Consider the following 17,527-nt stretch of genomic DNA (forward strand, 5'->3'; position numbering starts at 1 on the left):
CCTCGGCCACCTCCAAGACACGGGAGTGAACGCAGAGCCGAGGCCTGAACGCAGAGTGAAGCGCCTTCCTTACAAGCCTGGAAAAAGCAGCGTCTCCCCCTAATTAGCTCTGGAGAGCAGGTAGCGCTCCTCCCCAGCCCCCATCCCTCACCTGCCACAGACTCGATGGGCAGTGTACCGGGTGCCTCATCCAGCACCAGGCGCAGGGTACTGGTGACAGTGGCACTTGGTTCCAACCTTCTCGGCATCCTGCGGTGCCTTCGTCACCCTCCTGATCCCCATCTTGGGAGCTTCTGCTTGTTCTCGAAGCCAGGGGCAGGCAGAGGGCCAAGGTGACCGCCGGCTCCCCAGGGCACACCCCCTCCTGAGTCAGTGAGGGGCTCGATGTCCTCAGCCGCACTGACAAATGGGATACGTAACTGTCTCTAACAAGCAGAAAAAAAACCATACCACTTTGGTCATTTAACTGATTTAGACAAATCAACAGCCTGGATACCATTAAAATAAACTCAATTTGCTCACCAGTGAGAGGGGGAAATTGGAATTCTAGTATCCATTTGCTAGTGCTTAGAGTGCTTGCCTTTGAACTGAAGCCAATACAATAAATACGGGGTCCCAGTGTGACTAAGTTTGGCAGAGCTGCGTGCGGTGGGCTTCAGAACACACAGGCAGAACAGAAACCCTGTGCGCGGAACAAGGCTGTGGGGCCTTCTCTCCAGCATGGTGAAGGCGGGCTGGCCATCGGGAGGGGCTGAGCCAACTGCGGGTTCTCCCCAGCAACTGTCCCTACGAACTGTAGGGGGTGGGCATGGAAGGCAGGAAATAGGATTCTGGGGAGCGAGGGGCGCCCCACATCCCTCAAGTGAAGACCATGCAATAGGCTGAGAGTCAAAGGTACACGTTGAGTCTTCTCCAAAAACCAACTGGAAACAAAACCCCAGGCTGGTGCCAAGCTGGGAGAGACCCTGGGACCCTGGATCCTGTTAGTCTGCAGATGCTGTCTGCGTTTGTCGTGATGGGTAATCGGTGCTTGTTCAAACCGACACACCTCCTGTGCTTTATTCAGGGGCGTTCGCTTCAGAGCTCAGAAACGAAGTTCTAAGGTGTGAGGACAGGTTCCTTCAGGACAGCGGTTCTCAGGGGACGACTTCCTGCCCAGAGAGGCTGAGCGCCACCTGGGGACATTTGGGTTGTCATAACTAAGCAGTAAGAAGGGCACTGACATCTCGAATTTAGAAGCCAGGGATGTCATCCCACACCCCGTTCTTCACAGGACAGTCCCACCACAAAAACAATCCGGCCCCAAATGTCAACGGTGCTGACGTTGAGAGCAGTGTTCTCGGAGATGCTTCCTGCAGAGGGCCATTGTGAATCAGCGCTGCTCATCGGGTCTTGCCCAGGCCAGCAGCTTCCTTAGGGCTCAGAGGGTTATCTGAGGAGGCAGAGTGCGAGCTCTCCTTTCCCAGGTTTGTGCTTTGTCTGGTTTGGTTTGGTTTGAAGCCTGGGTGTATTGGTTTTCTACGGCTCCTGTAACAAAACAGCACAAGCTGGTTGGCTTAAAACCAGGAGAATTTATTGCATCATGGTTCACAGTTCCGTAAGCCAGCAGGCTGAGACCCAGAGGCACAGAGCTGGGCACCCTCCGAAGGCACCGGGGAAAGGTCTGCTCCAGGCTTCTCTCCTGCTTTCAGTCGGTACTTGGCATGTGGCAGCCTCACTCCAACCTTCACACGGCACTTTCCCAGTGTGTGTGTGTCTCTGTCCACATTTCCCTTTTTAATAAGGACACCAGTCGTAAGGATTGGGGCCCAGCTTTCTCCGGTGGGACCTCATCTTATCTGTCCAGACTGTTCTCCATGTGCCCTCTCCTCCAGAGTTCTCTCCGTCTTAACGAATGGCACCTGCAATGTCCCTATTTCTAAATACGGTCACATTTGGAGCTGCTGGGGGTGACAACTGCAGCATGTGCCTTTGGTTCAGCGGTGGCGGGGAGCGGGGAGGTTGACACAATTCAACCCACGACACTGGGGAATCAGAGATGCCATCGCTTGTATTGAAACCTGCCCCACTTTTCTCTGTTCTGCATCTATCCTGAGAAAACGCGAAGGACCTCAGGCAGCAAGGGGTGTGGAGTGCTCAGAAAGGACATTCACATTCCTTCCCCTCCTCGGGCTGAAGCTAGGGGGGCTCGTCCAGGAAACGGGATGGTGGTGGCCTCATCTTTTAACCCAAGGCAGCCGGGCTTCAAAAGGAGAAGCAGCTTCTTCCTAAAGTGACTGTCCCCAGAACAGTGTCTGTGTTTTGGTTTCAGGTTGCCAGATAAAGGTGAAGCGGCTGCCGCGGTCATATGCTGTCATAAAACTCAGAAAAAAGGAGGGCAGGGGAAGCAGAATGCATAACTCCCTGCACAGACAACAGCTGCAAATGCAGAGCTTCGCCTCTTTTTTTCCCTGCTTTATTTGCATCTGTGATTTCTTATTTCTGTTTCATTTCTTCCCTGAATTTCTGAGCTTCCAATCTGGCTCTGGCCCACTTCATCCGGCAGCATGAAGACTGCCCTCCCCAGTTAGGATCTGCCACACCGCCAGAGGGAAGGGGGCCGCGCCGCTGGGGAGACACTTGGCCCCCTGTCTGTGCCCCAGCGGGCTCTGAAGAGCGTTCCTTCACCTGCTCACCCTTAGCAAAAGGGTCCGGGTTTGCAAAGGAAGCCTGTTATCTCTCCAGACTCCGTTCTCTCTGTGCCCTCTTCCCCAAAGTTCTCCCCATGTTTTCTAACTCTTCAGCCTTGAACTTGGCAGAAAGGATGCAGCAACATCTCTGCCCCCTCCCCCACCCCACGGCTGGTTCTCTAGGCTGGCAGCGTTCCTAGCAGTGAGGCTGTAGGCACTAATGCAGGAGGCGGGGTGGGATGGAGAGGAGTCAGCCTCAGCAGCGGGGGCAGAGTCTGGTGCTGGCACCTCCGCGCGCAGCCAGGTCCAGAAGCCTGTAGGTCCCCAGAGTGTCCTTGCTGCTGGAGACAGCAGGCTCAGTTCACTTGTTCTCTGTGGAACTCTTTGGAATGTGTGGCCCTCCTGCTGATAGTTTTATAGACAATCACCCAGAGTGTCGCCGTTGAGAGCAACTCTGTGCAAACCATCTCTCTGCAAAGCTGCAAAATAATGAGCTTTTGATAATGACACTGAATGAGCCGTGGACACAGACTAGACCTTCCTGGGACCACAAACCACCTCCCATTGATGGGTCCCATTAATACCTGCAGGCCTCGTGTCATCACCAGAGGCAGCGGAGTGGGGAGAGCATCCTCAGGCTTGAGAACACGTGGCGTTGATTTCATTAAAACTGTGCACCAGGACGGTTCCACCTGAGACCTGGGTTACCTCATATCCTCTCCAAGTCGGCAGGGGACCCCACATTATGCTGGATTGCTTTGGATCAGGGACGAAAAACAATAATGGAGCCATATTTTGGGCATCCGGCTGAGCTTTGTTCTTCCTTTGAGAAAGGAAGCCAAACCGAAATCTCCCCAAAGATGAGGCAGACACCTGATTTCCTGAACCAGACCCTTGCTGGCTTGGACACTGTGCCCTGTGGCTGAGTCATGGCTGGGGAGTGAGTGTGTCTCAGCCCAAGATCTCATATCTGATAACATTATGCAGGAAAATAATGAGAACCATTGAAAGATGTTGCTCACTTTGGGACTGAATTGCCACCTAAATCAAACTGACAGTGGGCAGGGGGCTTGTGGAATGAAATTAAGGAGGAAGCTGTATTTCAACTGGGAAATGCTAGGTGCTCTCCAGGAGAGCTAGGCTCCTCTAAATGAAATACAACCCTGAGCTCCCGTTCCATCCTCTGTGATTTATCAGAACCGAGGAGGCTCATTTGAATGGTTCCGAATGTTATTTTCAAAAGCAAATGAACATCTCATTCTGGAATCAAGACACAGGAAACTGTCTTCGGAGGATCTGGTACTGGGAAAGACAGGAAGCGGGGCTGGGTTCTGTGTGCTGTCTTCTACATTCAAGCTCCAGTTCAAGGCAGGCTGGAGGAACACGTGGAGGATGGGGACCCTCAGGTCTTGGTGGGGTGGGGGTGACACCTAAGGCTTTTCCTCGAGTGTTCATGGCCATTAGATTCGTCTTCTGTGGTCAGTGTGTGGTGGATAAGGGGCCAGAGGCTGAGGAGCAAGAGTGAGACACCCAGGGAAATGTGGGAGACACCAGCCCAACTCAACCCCCGCCCTTCCCCCGGTGGGGCCCAGACCACACGCCGTGCGGGTCACTCCTTCCCCTCCTCTTCCTGCCTGTCCAGTCCCAGGTGGCAGAACCGCCACTGTACAAATCAGAATCTTCACTAGTTGTACTAAAAAGGAGGCGAAAGATGATGGCCTTTCAGCTTGATACGGTTTGGCTCTGGGTGCCCACCCAAATCTCACCTTGAATTATAATCCCCACGTGTCGTGGGAGGGAGCTGGTTTTCTACCCGTGCAGGGCCACTGGGAGGAGCAGCAGGAAGATACGGGCTGATGTCCTCCATGGAGCATTTGCATCCAAAACCCGGGGGCTGGTATGTCTCCGCTTCTCCTCACCCTCTTTCCACACGCCACCTTTTCTCTGTGTTCTCTCCTCCCTTCTCCCTCTCCCCCACCTACTGGAATCTCACCTTCGCTGCTTTGAATTGGGCCTGCCTTTTAGAGCTTAAAAAGGGACGCCCTAACGCCTCCTTGAGTGGAACCTCTCTGCTTCCCCTCTGGGCTTTGCTAGGAAGACACAGTGTACCTGCTGGGGAAGCTGCTGGACGGGAGGAGGGGAAAAGTGGACGCCTTGAAGCCGGAGAGCCTGCAGCTTTGTAAGGAGACGTGAGTTTCCTCCTCCTCCTCCCTGGTGGCATCACGAGGGCGCAAGCCCTTCCAGACCGTAGACCCAGCACCACGTGGATGGCTCGCATTGCCTCATTTATTCACCACACTGTGAAGCAGGCATTAGTATCATCCAGCTCTACATACAAAGAACCTGTGTCAGAGAGAGGCTGAGGAACTGCCCTGGGTCACACAGCCTGGCTTCGGCCAAAACAGTCCAACCTCAGCGCCCACCCACTTCCCCTCACCGCTAAACTCCCAGCCAAAGACCCACCCAAAAATGACAGGTGCCATGGTGGCTGGGTGGCTTCTGGCCTAGTCCTCTACAAGAGGGGTCTTTTCCCACCAGCATTCTTTAAGAACTTGCAAGTTCTGGGAAGAGTATCATCGGGAGAAGGAGGGAAACAGAGTCACATAAGCAATACAAGACAGCATGTGATTCATGCACGTAAAAGTTACAGAGGAGAGTCTATGGCCATACCACCCTGAACGCGCCCAGTCTCATCTGATCTCGGAGGCTAAGCAGGGTCGGGCCTGGTTAGTACTTGGATGGGAGACCGCCTGGGAATACCAGGTGCTGCAGGCTTTAAAATAATAATAATAATAAATTTTTCTTAAAAAAATTAAAAATATAAATATGTTACAGAGGAGAGAGCCTGGGAGCCCCGAGAGTGGATGGAACCTACCGGCCAAGTGACTAGGGGCCCCACGGGAGGGGAGGATGCTGCTCCTTCCCTCCATAGGACACGCCATGCAGACATTCGACCAGAGCAGTCAATGCCCCTCCAGGAAGGTCCCCAGGCACCAAATTTGTCCCTGAAGACCAGAGAAGAGGCTGGGCTCTGGTGGAGAAATCCTCCGTGAGCTTCGTGATGGCCCCCGCGGTGGAGGTGGGACCCCTGAACAAGCCGTTTACTGGGCTGCTCAAGCCACTGTGTCTACCTGCTGCATCCAGACAATGCTTCATCCGATGCCCCCACCTCCTGTCTTCCACTCTCCTCGTCACCTTGGCTGTGTGAGATGCCCCAGTGTGACCTGCTTGGCCTTTACACACGTGGCTGGCTGCAAGGTCAGGGTGTGATACAGTCGCCGGCTGTGAGCAGACAGCGCACGGCCCATGCCTGTGGCTCACCCTGCACGTCATGTCTGGAAGCTCCCTCTGGAAGCACAGGGCTCAGCTTCCCCAGAGGCTGCCACACTATGCCAGGTCATTTAAACCGAGGGGCAACCTTTGAGAGAAGGGAAGAAAGAAGGAGCTGTGGATAAATTATTCTCCTTTCCTCTCTCTAATGGATTGCTCCAAAGAGGGCATCACTAGGTGGTTTCTCTGGAGAATTCCAGCCTGACCAAGCCAAGGTCACTGGGAGGCTGTGGCCAGCACAACTCACCACCACCTAGCACTTGTTTTCCTCTACCCCTACTCCCTTTTCTCCAAACGGTTTCATTCCCAGGATGACACTCCCTGCAAGAAAGCATCAGCACATAAGTCCTGCAGGGCCTCATATTCGCACTAGGATGGAAAGGTATCCAGGGGCGTTGTGGATGGTCGTGACGTTAGGAAACTGGAAGAGCAGTCTGCCATGGAAGTCTGTCCAGGGTACAGTTTCTAAGAGGCTACTGGGATGGGTCAAGGCTGCGAATGGAAGGCCTCGATGCTGAGCTCGGACACTTCAACTGCATTCTGTAGACCAGCGGGGAGCACACTGGGTCAACTGGACAAGAGGCTTACTTTGGATTAGACGGTTCTCATGTTAGAGGGCGTCCCAGGTGGCCCAGATGTGCCCCACTTGGGCAGAATCACATCTTCAGGAGTAGAGGAGCCCTTTGTGCTTTAGAGCAAGGAAGTACTATGTACAGGGCTGAATCTGAAGAAAGAGATGCAGGCACTGGGTTAGGTGCGACGCTAGACCAGAGCCAGCACTCCGGAGAGGAACCTTGAGAACAGGCAGCCAGACCAACAGGCCACTTGAGGAAGACCCGTGGCCGAGGGGGAGGACGTGTGGGAGGAGCAAAACACATGGCTGTTTCCACCGCCATCTGGGGTCCTCACCAGGAAGCCAGGTGTCTGTCCTGGAAAATGTCCACACATGGCTGCTCGGAACCCAAGCCAGGGCCTGGAGGTGTGTATACAAGTCCCAAAGACAGTGGGACTGGGGAGGGGCAGAAGGTCTTATGGTGTGATCTGGGGAGGAAACAAACACCTGGATCCTGGCCAGGTCAAGACAGTCCCATTACCCCACACTCTACTCCAGGGTGGCTCACCTCTTGCCCACCACCCTCTGGACTCGATACAGCAGTCATCTCTGCCTGAAGCTGGCAGGAAGGCAGCAGATAGGAAGAAGACGCATGTGCTGGTGAGTGAAGACAGAGGAGCTGGAGCAGAGCACGGGAACTTCCCAGTCCTGAAGAAGGCAAGGGGGACCACCCAGACCCGAAGACACCAGCCCTGGGGAGGCCAGTGCTCCACACGGGTCAGGGATCCCCCATCAGAAATGGCTCTGAACCCTCCACGGTCTCCACCTCTCCCACATTGCTATGGTTTGAATGCTTTTTCCTCTGCAAAATGTTTTGTTGAAACTGAATCCCCAGTGCAACACTGTTAGGAGATACCGCCTCTTGGGAGGGTTTGGGCCATCAGGGTCTTCCCTCATGAATGGATTAACGCTTCTCTAAAAACGGCTTGCAGGGTGGGTGAGTAATTCACTCTTTTTGCTCTTCTGCTATGTGAGGGCACAACGCTCATCCCCACTTTCCCTCCCACTGACCATGTGAGGACACGGCAAGGAGGCTTAACCAGGTACCAGATGCTGGTGCCTTGACTTGGACTTCTCAGCCTCCAGAACCATGAGAAATAAATTCTGGATTTTGAAAAATACATAGCCTGTGATATTTTCTTGTTAACAGCACAAATGGATGAACGCACATGCTGTTCTGATCAAGCCTCACTAACCTGCACCCAGTCCATCTACACCACATCGTTATTGGGGTGCTCACCTCATTTCTTCTTCAGACTGCAATCTCAAATGTGACCTGCAGTATTCTCTGCACAAAACTTCCCATGGCTCCCTATTGGTCCAAATGCCTCAACAGAGCTCTAAACTCATTCATCTTCTTTCTTTGTGACAGTCCTAAGGAAGGGCTGAGGTTCATTTCATCCAGTCACCCAGGAACTAGACACCGTTTAAATCACTTTTTGCCAAAACAAACAAACAAACAAAAAAACAGAAAAGCAATCCCTTGGAAACTGACAACTGGTAGGGTGGGAGGGTATTTTATTCAATCAATGATAAAGCCAATTATTTCAGGAGCATTTCCATTTTCCCGTTGGTGAGGGATTCCCACTTCTGTTTCATCCAGGCTTTCTAGGTCCACTTCAGTTCTGGTCAAACAGCGGTTTTATCCCAAAGCTATCCTCTGGATGTCTCCTGTAATCTATACATAGTTTGAGGAGCTTACCAGAGTGAAACCCACCACTAAAAGGGGATTTCTTTATTTATCTTTTATTACGGTTTGGCTCTGGCTGGTGATGGATACAAGAATATCAAACATCACAGAACGCATACACACGGGTCCACGGAGGCATTGTAAGGCCCTTTGCCGGACACCCAGGAGGGGCAGCCTGTCTGCCTTCTGCTCAGCCCTTTCCTGCTGTGTTTTGGAAGCACTGGGAAGCATTCCACAGTATCCTGCCTGAGCTGGGGATTCCTTCCTGCAGTTGGGGATGCTGGGCTGAGCACACAAGAAAGAGAGTGCCCAGGAAGACCTTCCAATCCCAACTTCTAAAACTATGGTGGCGCAACGGCCAAATCTGGATGATATCTTTTATGGATGTAGCCTTTCTGTTAGCATCTAATAAATCCTCTGTTCACTTCTGAGATAAAGTGGGAGGGCCATTACTCTTGCTTTCAACACCCAGGTAAGATAACTCATACAGACTGGGACATCAGAAGAGAGCCAAAAAATAAGACTCCAGAGCCCAGCTATTTTCTGCCTATGAGAAGCCATTTTCTTTTCTCAAAAGCCATCAGATTAGATGTCTTTCTCCCCACCTTTCCAGCCTTTTTGGCCCCCTTCCCCACACATCCTACACTTCAACCCAGGGACAAAAGCTACTGTCCCCCATAACTTACTCTTCAGGGCTCACACTTGAGCTGTTGGCTCAGCATACATTTTCCTACCAGGAAAAGTATTTCATACTCTCTAAGATACAACTCAACTGACACTTTTCCTTCTTCCAGAACACTTCTATCCGCAACTTGGGTTCACTCAACCCCTGCCCTATCCTCCCACAATATTTGGCTGTGCCAGTCATACAGTACCCATTGCTGTTGCAGCAGTATCAGTGACACTGGAGCAGCAATGACAGTACCATCTACTGAGCATTTACCCTGTGCATACCTAGTGCAGAGTCTACCTTAACTTCAGCCTAAAGGGACAGCACAAGTGAGGTTAGCGGTCTGGTTATCTGTTGCTGTGGGATAAGTCACTCACAGCTTTGTTGCTTAAAACAAAAACAGCCAGGCGCGGTGGCTCACGCCTGTAATCCCAGCACTTTGGGAGGCCGAGGCGGGTGGATCACGAGGTCAAGAGATCGAGACCATCCTGGTCAACATGGTGAAACCCCGTCTCTACTAAAAATACAAAACATTAGCTGGGCATGGTGGCACATGCCTGTAATCCCAGCTACTCAGGAGGCTGAGGCAGGAGAATTGCCTGAACCCAGGAGGTGGAGATTGCGGTGAGCCGACATCGCGCCATTGCACTCCAGACTGAGTAACAAGAGCGAAACTCCGTCTCAAAAAACAAACAAACAAACAAACAAACAAACAAAAAAAAAAAAACAAGTCATTTTATTGTTTTATGTCCAGCTTGACTGGCTTCAGCTAACTGGTTCTCTCTCAGTGTCTCTCCTGTGGTTGCAGTGGATGGTGGCTGAGGCTGGAATCCTCTGACCACTCCCACACTCATGTGTAGAGCCTGGGCTTGGGAGATTCGAACAGCGGGAGCTCCTCCAGCATCTCTCTCTGTCTCCCTGTAGTCCCCCGTGAGCTTAAGTCTGTTCATCTCTAAAATATTAATGAAAATATAAAGTATCTCAGCAAATTGTTGTACAATTCAAGTGAGCAGGTAAACACTTGAAAATATCCGCTGATACAATGACAGTTGTTATCGTTGTCAAGAAGACTTGGATGATACAGAAAGTTTTCAGATACTGAAGAGCCATCATGGACATAAAGAACAACACTTGTCTACACTGGTTCAGGGAAGACTGAGACCAGTGGATAGAGGTTATATCGAAGAAGATTCTTGTGCAATCTCTAACAGTAAAATAGCTCAGAGATGGAACAGGCTGCCATGACCAGAAATAACTTCCCGGTTATTGAGTGGATTCAACACAGTCTGGCTGACCATTGCTTTGGGAGTGACAAAGGGGGTATCCACTCTAAATGGATGATTAGCCTAAGTTACCTGTAGGTTTTTTTCTAACTCTGACTTCCCATAAGTCTCTGAGTCTGTTCTGAATGAACTGATGGAACCAAGAACATACAACGTAGACATTACTCTATTTCTTCATCCAGGTATTCATTCATTCAAAAAATATTTCTTGATCATCTTGTGATGACCCGTCTTGTGCCAGGTTCTGTGTGGGAGGGTAGTAATACAACAGGTTCATTGCTGATACAGTAGTAATTATAGCAACACCATGAATATATGGGCTACAGGAACCTCATTCTAAAATCTAGTGGAGGATACAATTTCAAAACTGCAGTGAGAGAAATGGTCCACTGGGAAAGAAACCCAGGGTCCACCCAATCCCAACTGTGAAAAGGGAAGTATTTCTAAAAGAAGGTATACAGTTGATCCTTAAATAACTTCGGTTTGAACTGTGCAGGTGCATTTATACATAAATTTTCTTCCATTTCTGTCGCCTCTGAGATAGCATGAGCAACTACTTCTCTTCCTCCTCCTTAGCCTACTCAACGTGATGATGACAAGGATAAAGACTGGTAAGATAATCAACTTGCACCTGAAGAATAGTAAATGTATTTTTCTTCCTTATGATTTTCCTAAAAATATTTTCCTTTTTCTAGCTAACATTGTAGATACTGTTTGTAATACATGTAACATGCAAAATAGGTGTTAATTGTCTATTTGTGTTATCAGTATGGCGTCCAGTCAAGAGTAGGTTCCTAGCAGTTAAGTTCTTGGGGACTCATAAGTTATGCAGATTTTCAACTGTGTGTGTGTGGAGGGGGCACCCCTAACTCTCATGTTGTTCAAGGGCCAACTGTATTAATTTGAGAACTGAAGAATAAGTAGACCTTTGGAGACAAACTGTGGTTTGAGGAGTGGTTTGTGGGAGTGAGGAGGAGGTGTTGGAAAAAAGAATGAACCTAGAAGAGGGAATGTTATATGGAAAGATTCAGAGATAAGAAGTCATGGTGGAGGGGATGAATATTGTTCTTTATGTGCTCAGGGCACAGGATGTGAGGTGGGCAGGGCATGTTTGAAGCACCCTATTGATTTTTGAGGGGTGTTCTTGTGCCTTTGGTATATATGCTTTCATCCAGCCTCCCCCTACAGTTCCCATTTAGAAATTTTTTATTGCATTGATGGGGCTTGTCCTAGTAAGGGGGTTGCAATGGACATGGAGAGAAGGTAGTAGATTTAAAAGATCTTCAAAGAAGAATTGGCATGCCTTGAAACTAGAATTGATTAAAAATAGGAGCTGGGCAATTAAGTTAATGTTTAAAGGTGACCAAGATGTTGAGCTTGACAGACACAGGGGAGCTGGAAAGAAGAGCTGATGAGAAATGAAAGAGAAGGAATTCACTTTAGAACATGGTGACTCAGAGATAATGGCAGGGCAGGAAATGTCCTCTAGGGAATTACAAATGAGAAGCCAGACACTGAGTGACAGACTGGTCTGTATTTACTGACTCAAGAGTCAGTAGGAATATAAAGCTGTGTTTCCATCATGCCAGATAAAAGCAGACTTGTACTCCCATCATAAACAACTAGAAATCTGAATTTTTTTAAAAAAATGAAACACTGGGCAACTGGCAGTGTAAGACTGTTCTCCCTAAGAAAAGGGAAACAGTGAAGCACATCCTTTCTGCCTGGTCACATTTTTCAGTGTGGCATAGAGAAGGGGAACCCGAGGAGACAGTAACAGTCTCACTGAGGGGAAGAGACAGAGCCTGGAGTTTGGGAAAACTGAGACTGGAAGATCTGGGGTCAGACACTGGAGCAAGGAGAATCATGTTGAAATAAAGAGCTTTAGAAATCTGCATAGAGATTCTCAGGAGTCTACTGCAGAATGCTAGACCTCAAATGCATAATGTACAACTCCATAAGACTTTGTAAAGAACTACCAAGGAGCTTCAGGATGAACAACTCCTGAAATCCTGAGTTCTGATCGGCCAGAATAGAGACACTTTATTTAACACTTGTGCCAGTCAAGGGACACCACAGAGTTATGGCTTATTAATAGGACTACAGATTAAAGGCTGCTATAGACTTGTCTTAAAAGATATTAAAAATAGATCTTGGAGGCTGGCCACAGTGGCTCATGCCTGTAATTCCAGCACTTTGGGAGGCCAAGGGGAGTTGGTCACTTGAGCTCAGGAGTTCGAGACCAGCCTGGGCAACATAGTGGGGCCCCGTCTTTACAAAAAATACAAAAATTAGCTGACTGTGATAACATACGCTTATAGCCTCGGTTACTTGGGAGGCTGAAGTGGAAGAATCAGTTGAGCCCAGGAGGTTGAGGCTGCAGTGAGTTGTGCTGATGCCACTGCACTCCGACACGTGCAACAGAGAAAGACACTCTCAAAAAGGAAAACAAAGCAGACACATAGATGTCAAAAGGATCCACAAGTAACCTAACTTTGGCCAGAGCAAAACTCAATGTACTCTGAAGGATAAAAAAATACAGACACTTAAAAATGTAATAATCAAAATGCCTACCATTCAATAAAAAATTAGTAGACATGAGAAGAAGAAAGATAATGTGACCAGTTATGCAAAGAAAATTAATTTTACAGAAGCACACCCAGAAATTACAAAAACAATGGAATTAATCGACATGGTCTTTAACACAGTAACTATAAGGCCAGGCACGGTGGCTCATGCCTGTAATCCCAACACTTTGGGAGGCCAAAGTGGGTGGATAACTGAGGTCAGGAGTTTGAGACCAGCCTCATCGACATGGAGAAACCCTGTCTCTACTTAAAAAAAAATACAAAAATTAGCCAGGCGTGGTGGCACATGCCTGCAATCTTAACTACTCGGGAGGCTGAGGCAGGAGAATCACTTGAACCTGGGGGGCAGAAGTTGCGGTGAGCCAAGATTGTGCCATTGCTCTCCAGCCTGGGCAAGAAAAGTGAAACTCCGTCTCAAAAAAAAAAAAAAAAAAAAAAAAGCAGTAACTACAGACATGCTCAAGGATTTAAAGACAAATATGAAAACAATGAGAAAAATAGAAGATATTTAAAATCACTCAGTGGAAGTTCCAGACCTTAAAATATAAAGTATCTGAAATGAAAAATTCCCTAGATCAACTTAACAGCAGATTATGAGTAAAAAGTAAAGATCAGCGAACTTGAAGCTACAAAAGTAAAAATTACCCATTTGAGACACAGAAAGAAAAAAGATTAAAAAAAAAAAAAAAAAAAGGACAAAGTCGTAGTGATCTGTAGGGCAAACTCAAGCAGTGTCCCATGTGTGTAATTGGAAGCCCAGAAAGAAAGGATGCAGAGGGGTCAGATAAATATTTGAATGACTAATGAGTGAAAATTTTTTTCAATTTGAAAATAAAACCCAAAGATCTGAGAAGACACATATATCCATCAGGATTAACATAAAGAAAACACACAAAGACACATCATCACCAAAATGCTTTTAAAAAAACCACACAGATAAAGAGAAAATCTTTAAAATATTCAGAGTAAGAAGACACCTTTCATACAGGGCCACAAAGATAATACTTACTACAGACATCTCATTGAAAACAATTCAAGACAGAAGACAAGGAAATGATATCTCTGAAATTCTGAATTTAAATAAAAGAAAACATTAAACCAGAAATTCTGTACTCAGAAAAAATATTCTTCCAAAGAAAGGGGCAATAAAAACTTGAAAAGACAACAGAAGCTGAAAAAACTCATGGTCTGCAGACCCGCATGAAGAAATATTCAAACTTTTGTAGCTGAAAGATGACACCAAAGGAAACTCAGATTCACACACACACAAAAACAAAACATAGAAATGGTAAATACGTGAGTGATGTGGTTTGGGTCTGAGTCCCCACCCAAATGTCATGTTCAGTTGTAATAACCAGTGTGAGAGGTGAAGCTAGTGGGAGGTGACTGGGTCAGGTGACAGAATTCTCATGAACGGTTTAGCACCATCTCTCCTTGATACTATATCATGAGTGGGTTCTCACAAGATCTGGTTGTTTAAAAGTATGTGGTATCTCTCAACCCTCACACACCTCGCTCCTGCTCTACGCATGTAAAATGGGCCTGCTTCCCCTTTGCCTTCTTCGATGACTGTGAGTTTCCCGAGGCCACCCCAGAAGCCAAGCATCGTGCTTCCCGTAAAGCCTGCAAAACTAAGGGCCAATTAAACCTCTTTCTTTTTTTTTTTTTTAGGGGTTAAAAAATGTTTTTATTATACTTTTAAGTTCTGAGGTACATGTGCAGAACCTGCAGGTTTGTTACATAGGTATACACGTGCCATGGTGATTTGCTGCATCCATGCCCACGTCATCTACATTAAATATTTCTTCTAATGTTATCCCTCCCCAGTCCCCCACCCCCTGTTATCCCTCCCCTAGCCCCTTCACCCTTACAACAGGCCCAGTGTGTGATGGTCCCCTCCCTGTGTCCAGGTGTTCTCATTGTTCAACACCCACTTATAAGTGAGAACATGCAGTGTTTGGTTTTCTGTTCCTGTGTCAGTTTTCTGAGAATGATGGTTTCCAGGTTCATCTATGTCCTTGCAAAGGACAGGAGCTCATCCTTTTTATAGCTGCATAGTATTCCATGGTATATATATATGCCACATTTTCTTTATCCAGTCTATCATTGATGGGCATTTGGGTTGGTTCCAAGTCTTTGCTATTGTAAACAGTGCTGCAATAAACATGTGTGTATGTGTCTTTATAATAGAATGATTTATAATCCTCTTTCTTTTTGTAAATTACCCAGTCTCAGATATTTCTTTACAGCACTGTGAGAACAGACTAGTACAGTGAGTAAACATAAAACATTTTTATTGTGACTTTTTAAAAGATAATTTACTATTTAAAGCAAAAAATATAGTTTTCTGCAGAGACTAAACAAATATAGAAGTGAAACATATGAGAATATTAATACAAAGAATGGTAGGGAAAAATAGAAGTTCGTTTTTGTCACGTTTTCATGTTACACATGAAATGGTATAATATTAGTAGAATTTAGACAAGGAAGAGTTGAAATGTGTATGGTAAGCCCTACATAAATAACAAAAAAATTAAAATAAAGAGGTATAGCTGAGATGGGAATAAAATAGAATACTAAAAGCTACTCAGTTAATCCAAAGTATGGCAGAAAAACATGGAAAATAAAAATTAAAAAAGCAGTTTCCGGCTTAGCTTAATAACAATTGAAAAACCGAACAAATGGGAAAAATCAGCAACTCTTCTTAGATCCATAAAAGAAGTGACGTGGCAAGAAAACCATTGCTCCCAATATCGGAGAGACAGATGCTAGAGACAGAAAATCACAACACAAGAGCGCACAAAACTCTGCAGATGCCAGGGACAAGGCAGAACCCTTAATCACCAGCTAAGGCCCTAGAGTCCACAAGTCTGAAAGATGTTTTTTTAGATCTAAGGTTTTCATTGGGCCCTCCCAGATTTGTGAATTTCAGCTCCTGGATAGAAAGTTCTAGTTAATGCCATAAGGCAAGAAAAGAAAAGTACACATATTGGGAAGGAGAAAATAAAACTGTCTTTGTTTACAGATAAAGTGTTTATGTAGAAAATCCAAACAAATTCACACACACACACACACACTGCTACAAATAATAAGTGATTATTGCAGGGATATAGAATATAAGATTAACATACAAAATTTAGTCATTTTTCTATATACTAGCAATGAACAACTGCAATTTGAAATAAAAAATACAATATCTTATATTAACACCTTCAAAATAAAATACTTAGATTGAAACCTAACAAAATATATACAAAATCTATATGAAGAAAACTACAGAACTCTGATGAAAGAAATTAAATACCCTAAATAATGGAGAGCTAGTCCATGTTCATGGATAGAAAAACTCAATATTATCAAGTGTCAGTTCTCCCCAAGTTGGTCTGTTGATTCAATGCAGTTCTGATCAAAATTCCAGGAAGTTATTTTGAGCGTATTGACAAATTGATTCCAAAGTCTATATGAAAAGGAAAAAGACCACAAAGAGCCTCTATTGAAGAACAAAATGGAAAGAAAGACACCACCCAACTTCAAGACTTACTGTAAAACTACAATAATCAAGATAATGTGGTATTGGTGGAAGAACTGACAAAAAAATCGGTGGAACACATGGAGAGCCCAGAAGTTGACCCACCTAAATATAGTCAGTTGATCTTTGTCAGAGGCACAAAGAAAATACACTGAAGAAAAAAATGCCTTTTTAACAAATGATACTGGAACAACTTGACATTCACAGGCAAAACAAAACAAAATAAAATAAAATCTCAACACAGACCTTACACTTTTACAAAGAATAACTCAACATATCGGATGCAAAACTATAAAATTACTGGAAAACAACATAGAAGGAAATTTACATTGCCTAGAGTTAGGAAATGACTTTTTAGATACAATACCACAGGCATGATCCATGAATGAAAGAACTCATAACCTGAATCTCCACCAAAATTAAAGATTTCTGCTATGTGAAGGATACTGTGAAGAGAATAAAAGATAAGCCACAAGCTGGATGAAAATATTTGCAAAAGACACATCTGATAAAGGACTGTTATTTAAAATATACAAAGAACTCTTGAAACTTGACATTAAGAAAATAAACGACTCAATTTAAAAATGGACCAAAGACTTTAGCAAACATCTCCCCAGAGAAGATACACAGATGGCAAATAGAATATGAAAATATTTTCCACATCATAGGTATTAGGAATGCAAACTAAAACAGTGAGATACCATTACACATCTATTAGAATGTCCAAAATCCAGAACACTGACAACACCAAATGCTGATGAGGAGGTGAAGCAACAGAAACTCTCACTGACTATTGTAAGAATGTAAAATAGCACAGTAACTTGGGAAGACGGTTCCATGGTTTCATGCTGAACACATTCTTAACATAGAGTCAGCAATTGTGCTCCTCGGTATTTACCCAAAGAAGTTGAAAGCTTATGTTTTTCACAAAAACCTGCAAATAGACATTTATAGCAGCTGTATTCATAATTGCCATAACTTGGAAGCAACCAAGATAATCTTCTAGTAGGCTAATGTGTAACTACTCTGTAACACATTCAGACAATGGAATATTATTAGCACTAGAAATAAATGAGCTATCAAGCCACAAAAAGACATGGATGAATCTTAAATGCATATTACTAAGTGAAAGAAGTCAATATGAACAGTTTACAT

At 45.9% G+C, this 17,527-nt stretch overlaps 1 non-coding gene across 1 annotated transcript; it reads left to right on the plus strand.

Moving 5' to 3' along the window:
• Positions 1–5,325: 5,325 nt before the first annotated feature.
• Positions 5,326–5,444, plus strand: LOC120366219 (5S ribosomal RNA). Its single transcript, XR_005580954.1, has one exon. It is a non-coding gene; the product is annotated as a 5S ribosomal RNA (ribosomal RNA).
• The last annotated feature ends 12,083 nt before the right edge of the window (positions 5,445–17,527 follow it).

The sequence above is a fragment of the Saimiri boliviensis genome, chromosome 11, assembly GCF_048565385.1.
Source record: "Saimiri boliviensis isolate mSaiBol1 chromosome 11, mSaiBol1.pri, whole genome shotgun sequence".
NCBI classification, from domain to species: domain Eukaryota; kingdom Metazoa; phylum Chordata; class Mammalia; order Primates; family Cebidae; genus Saimiri; species Saimiri boliviensis.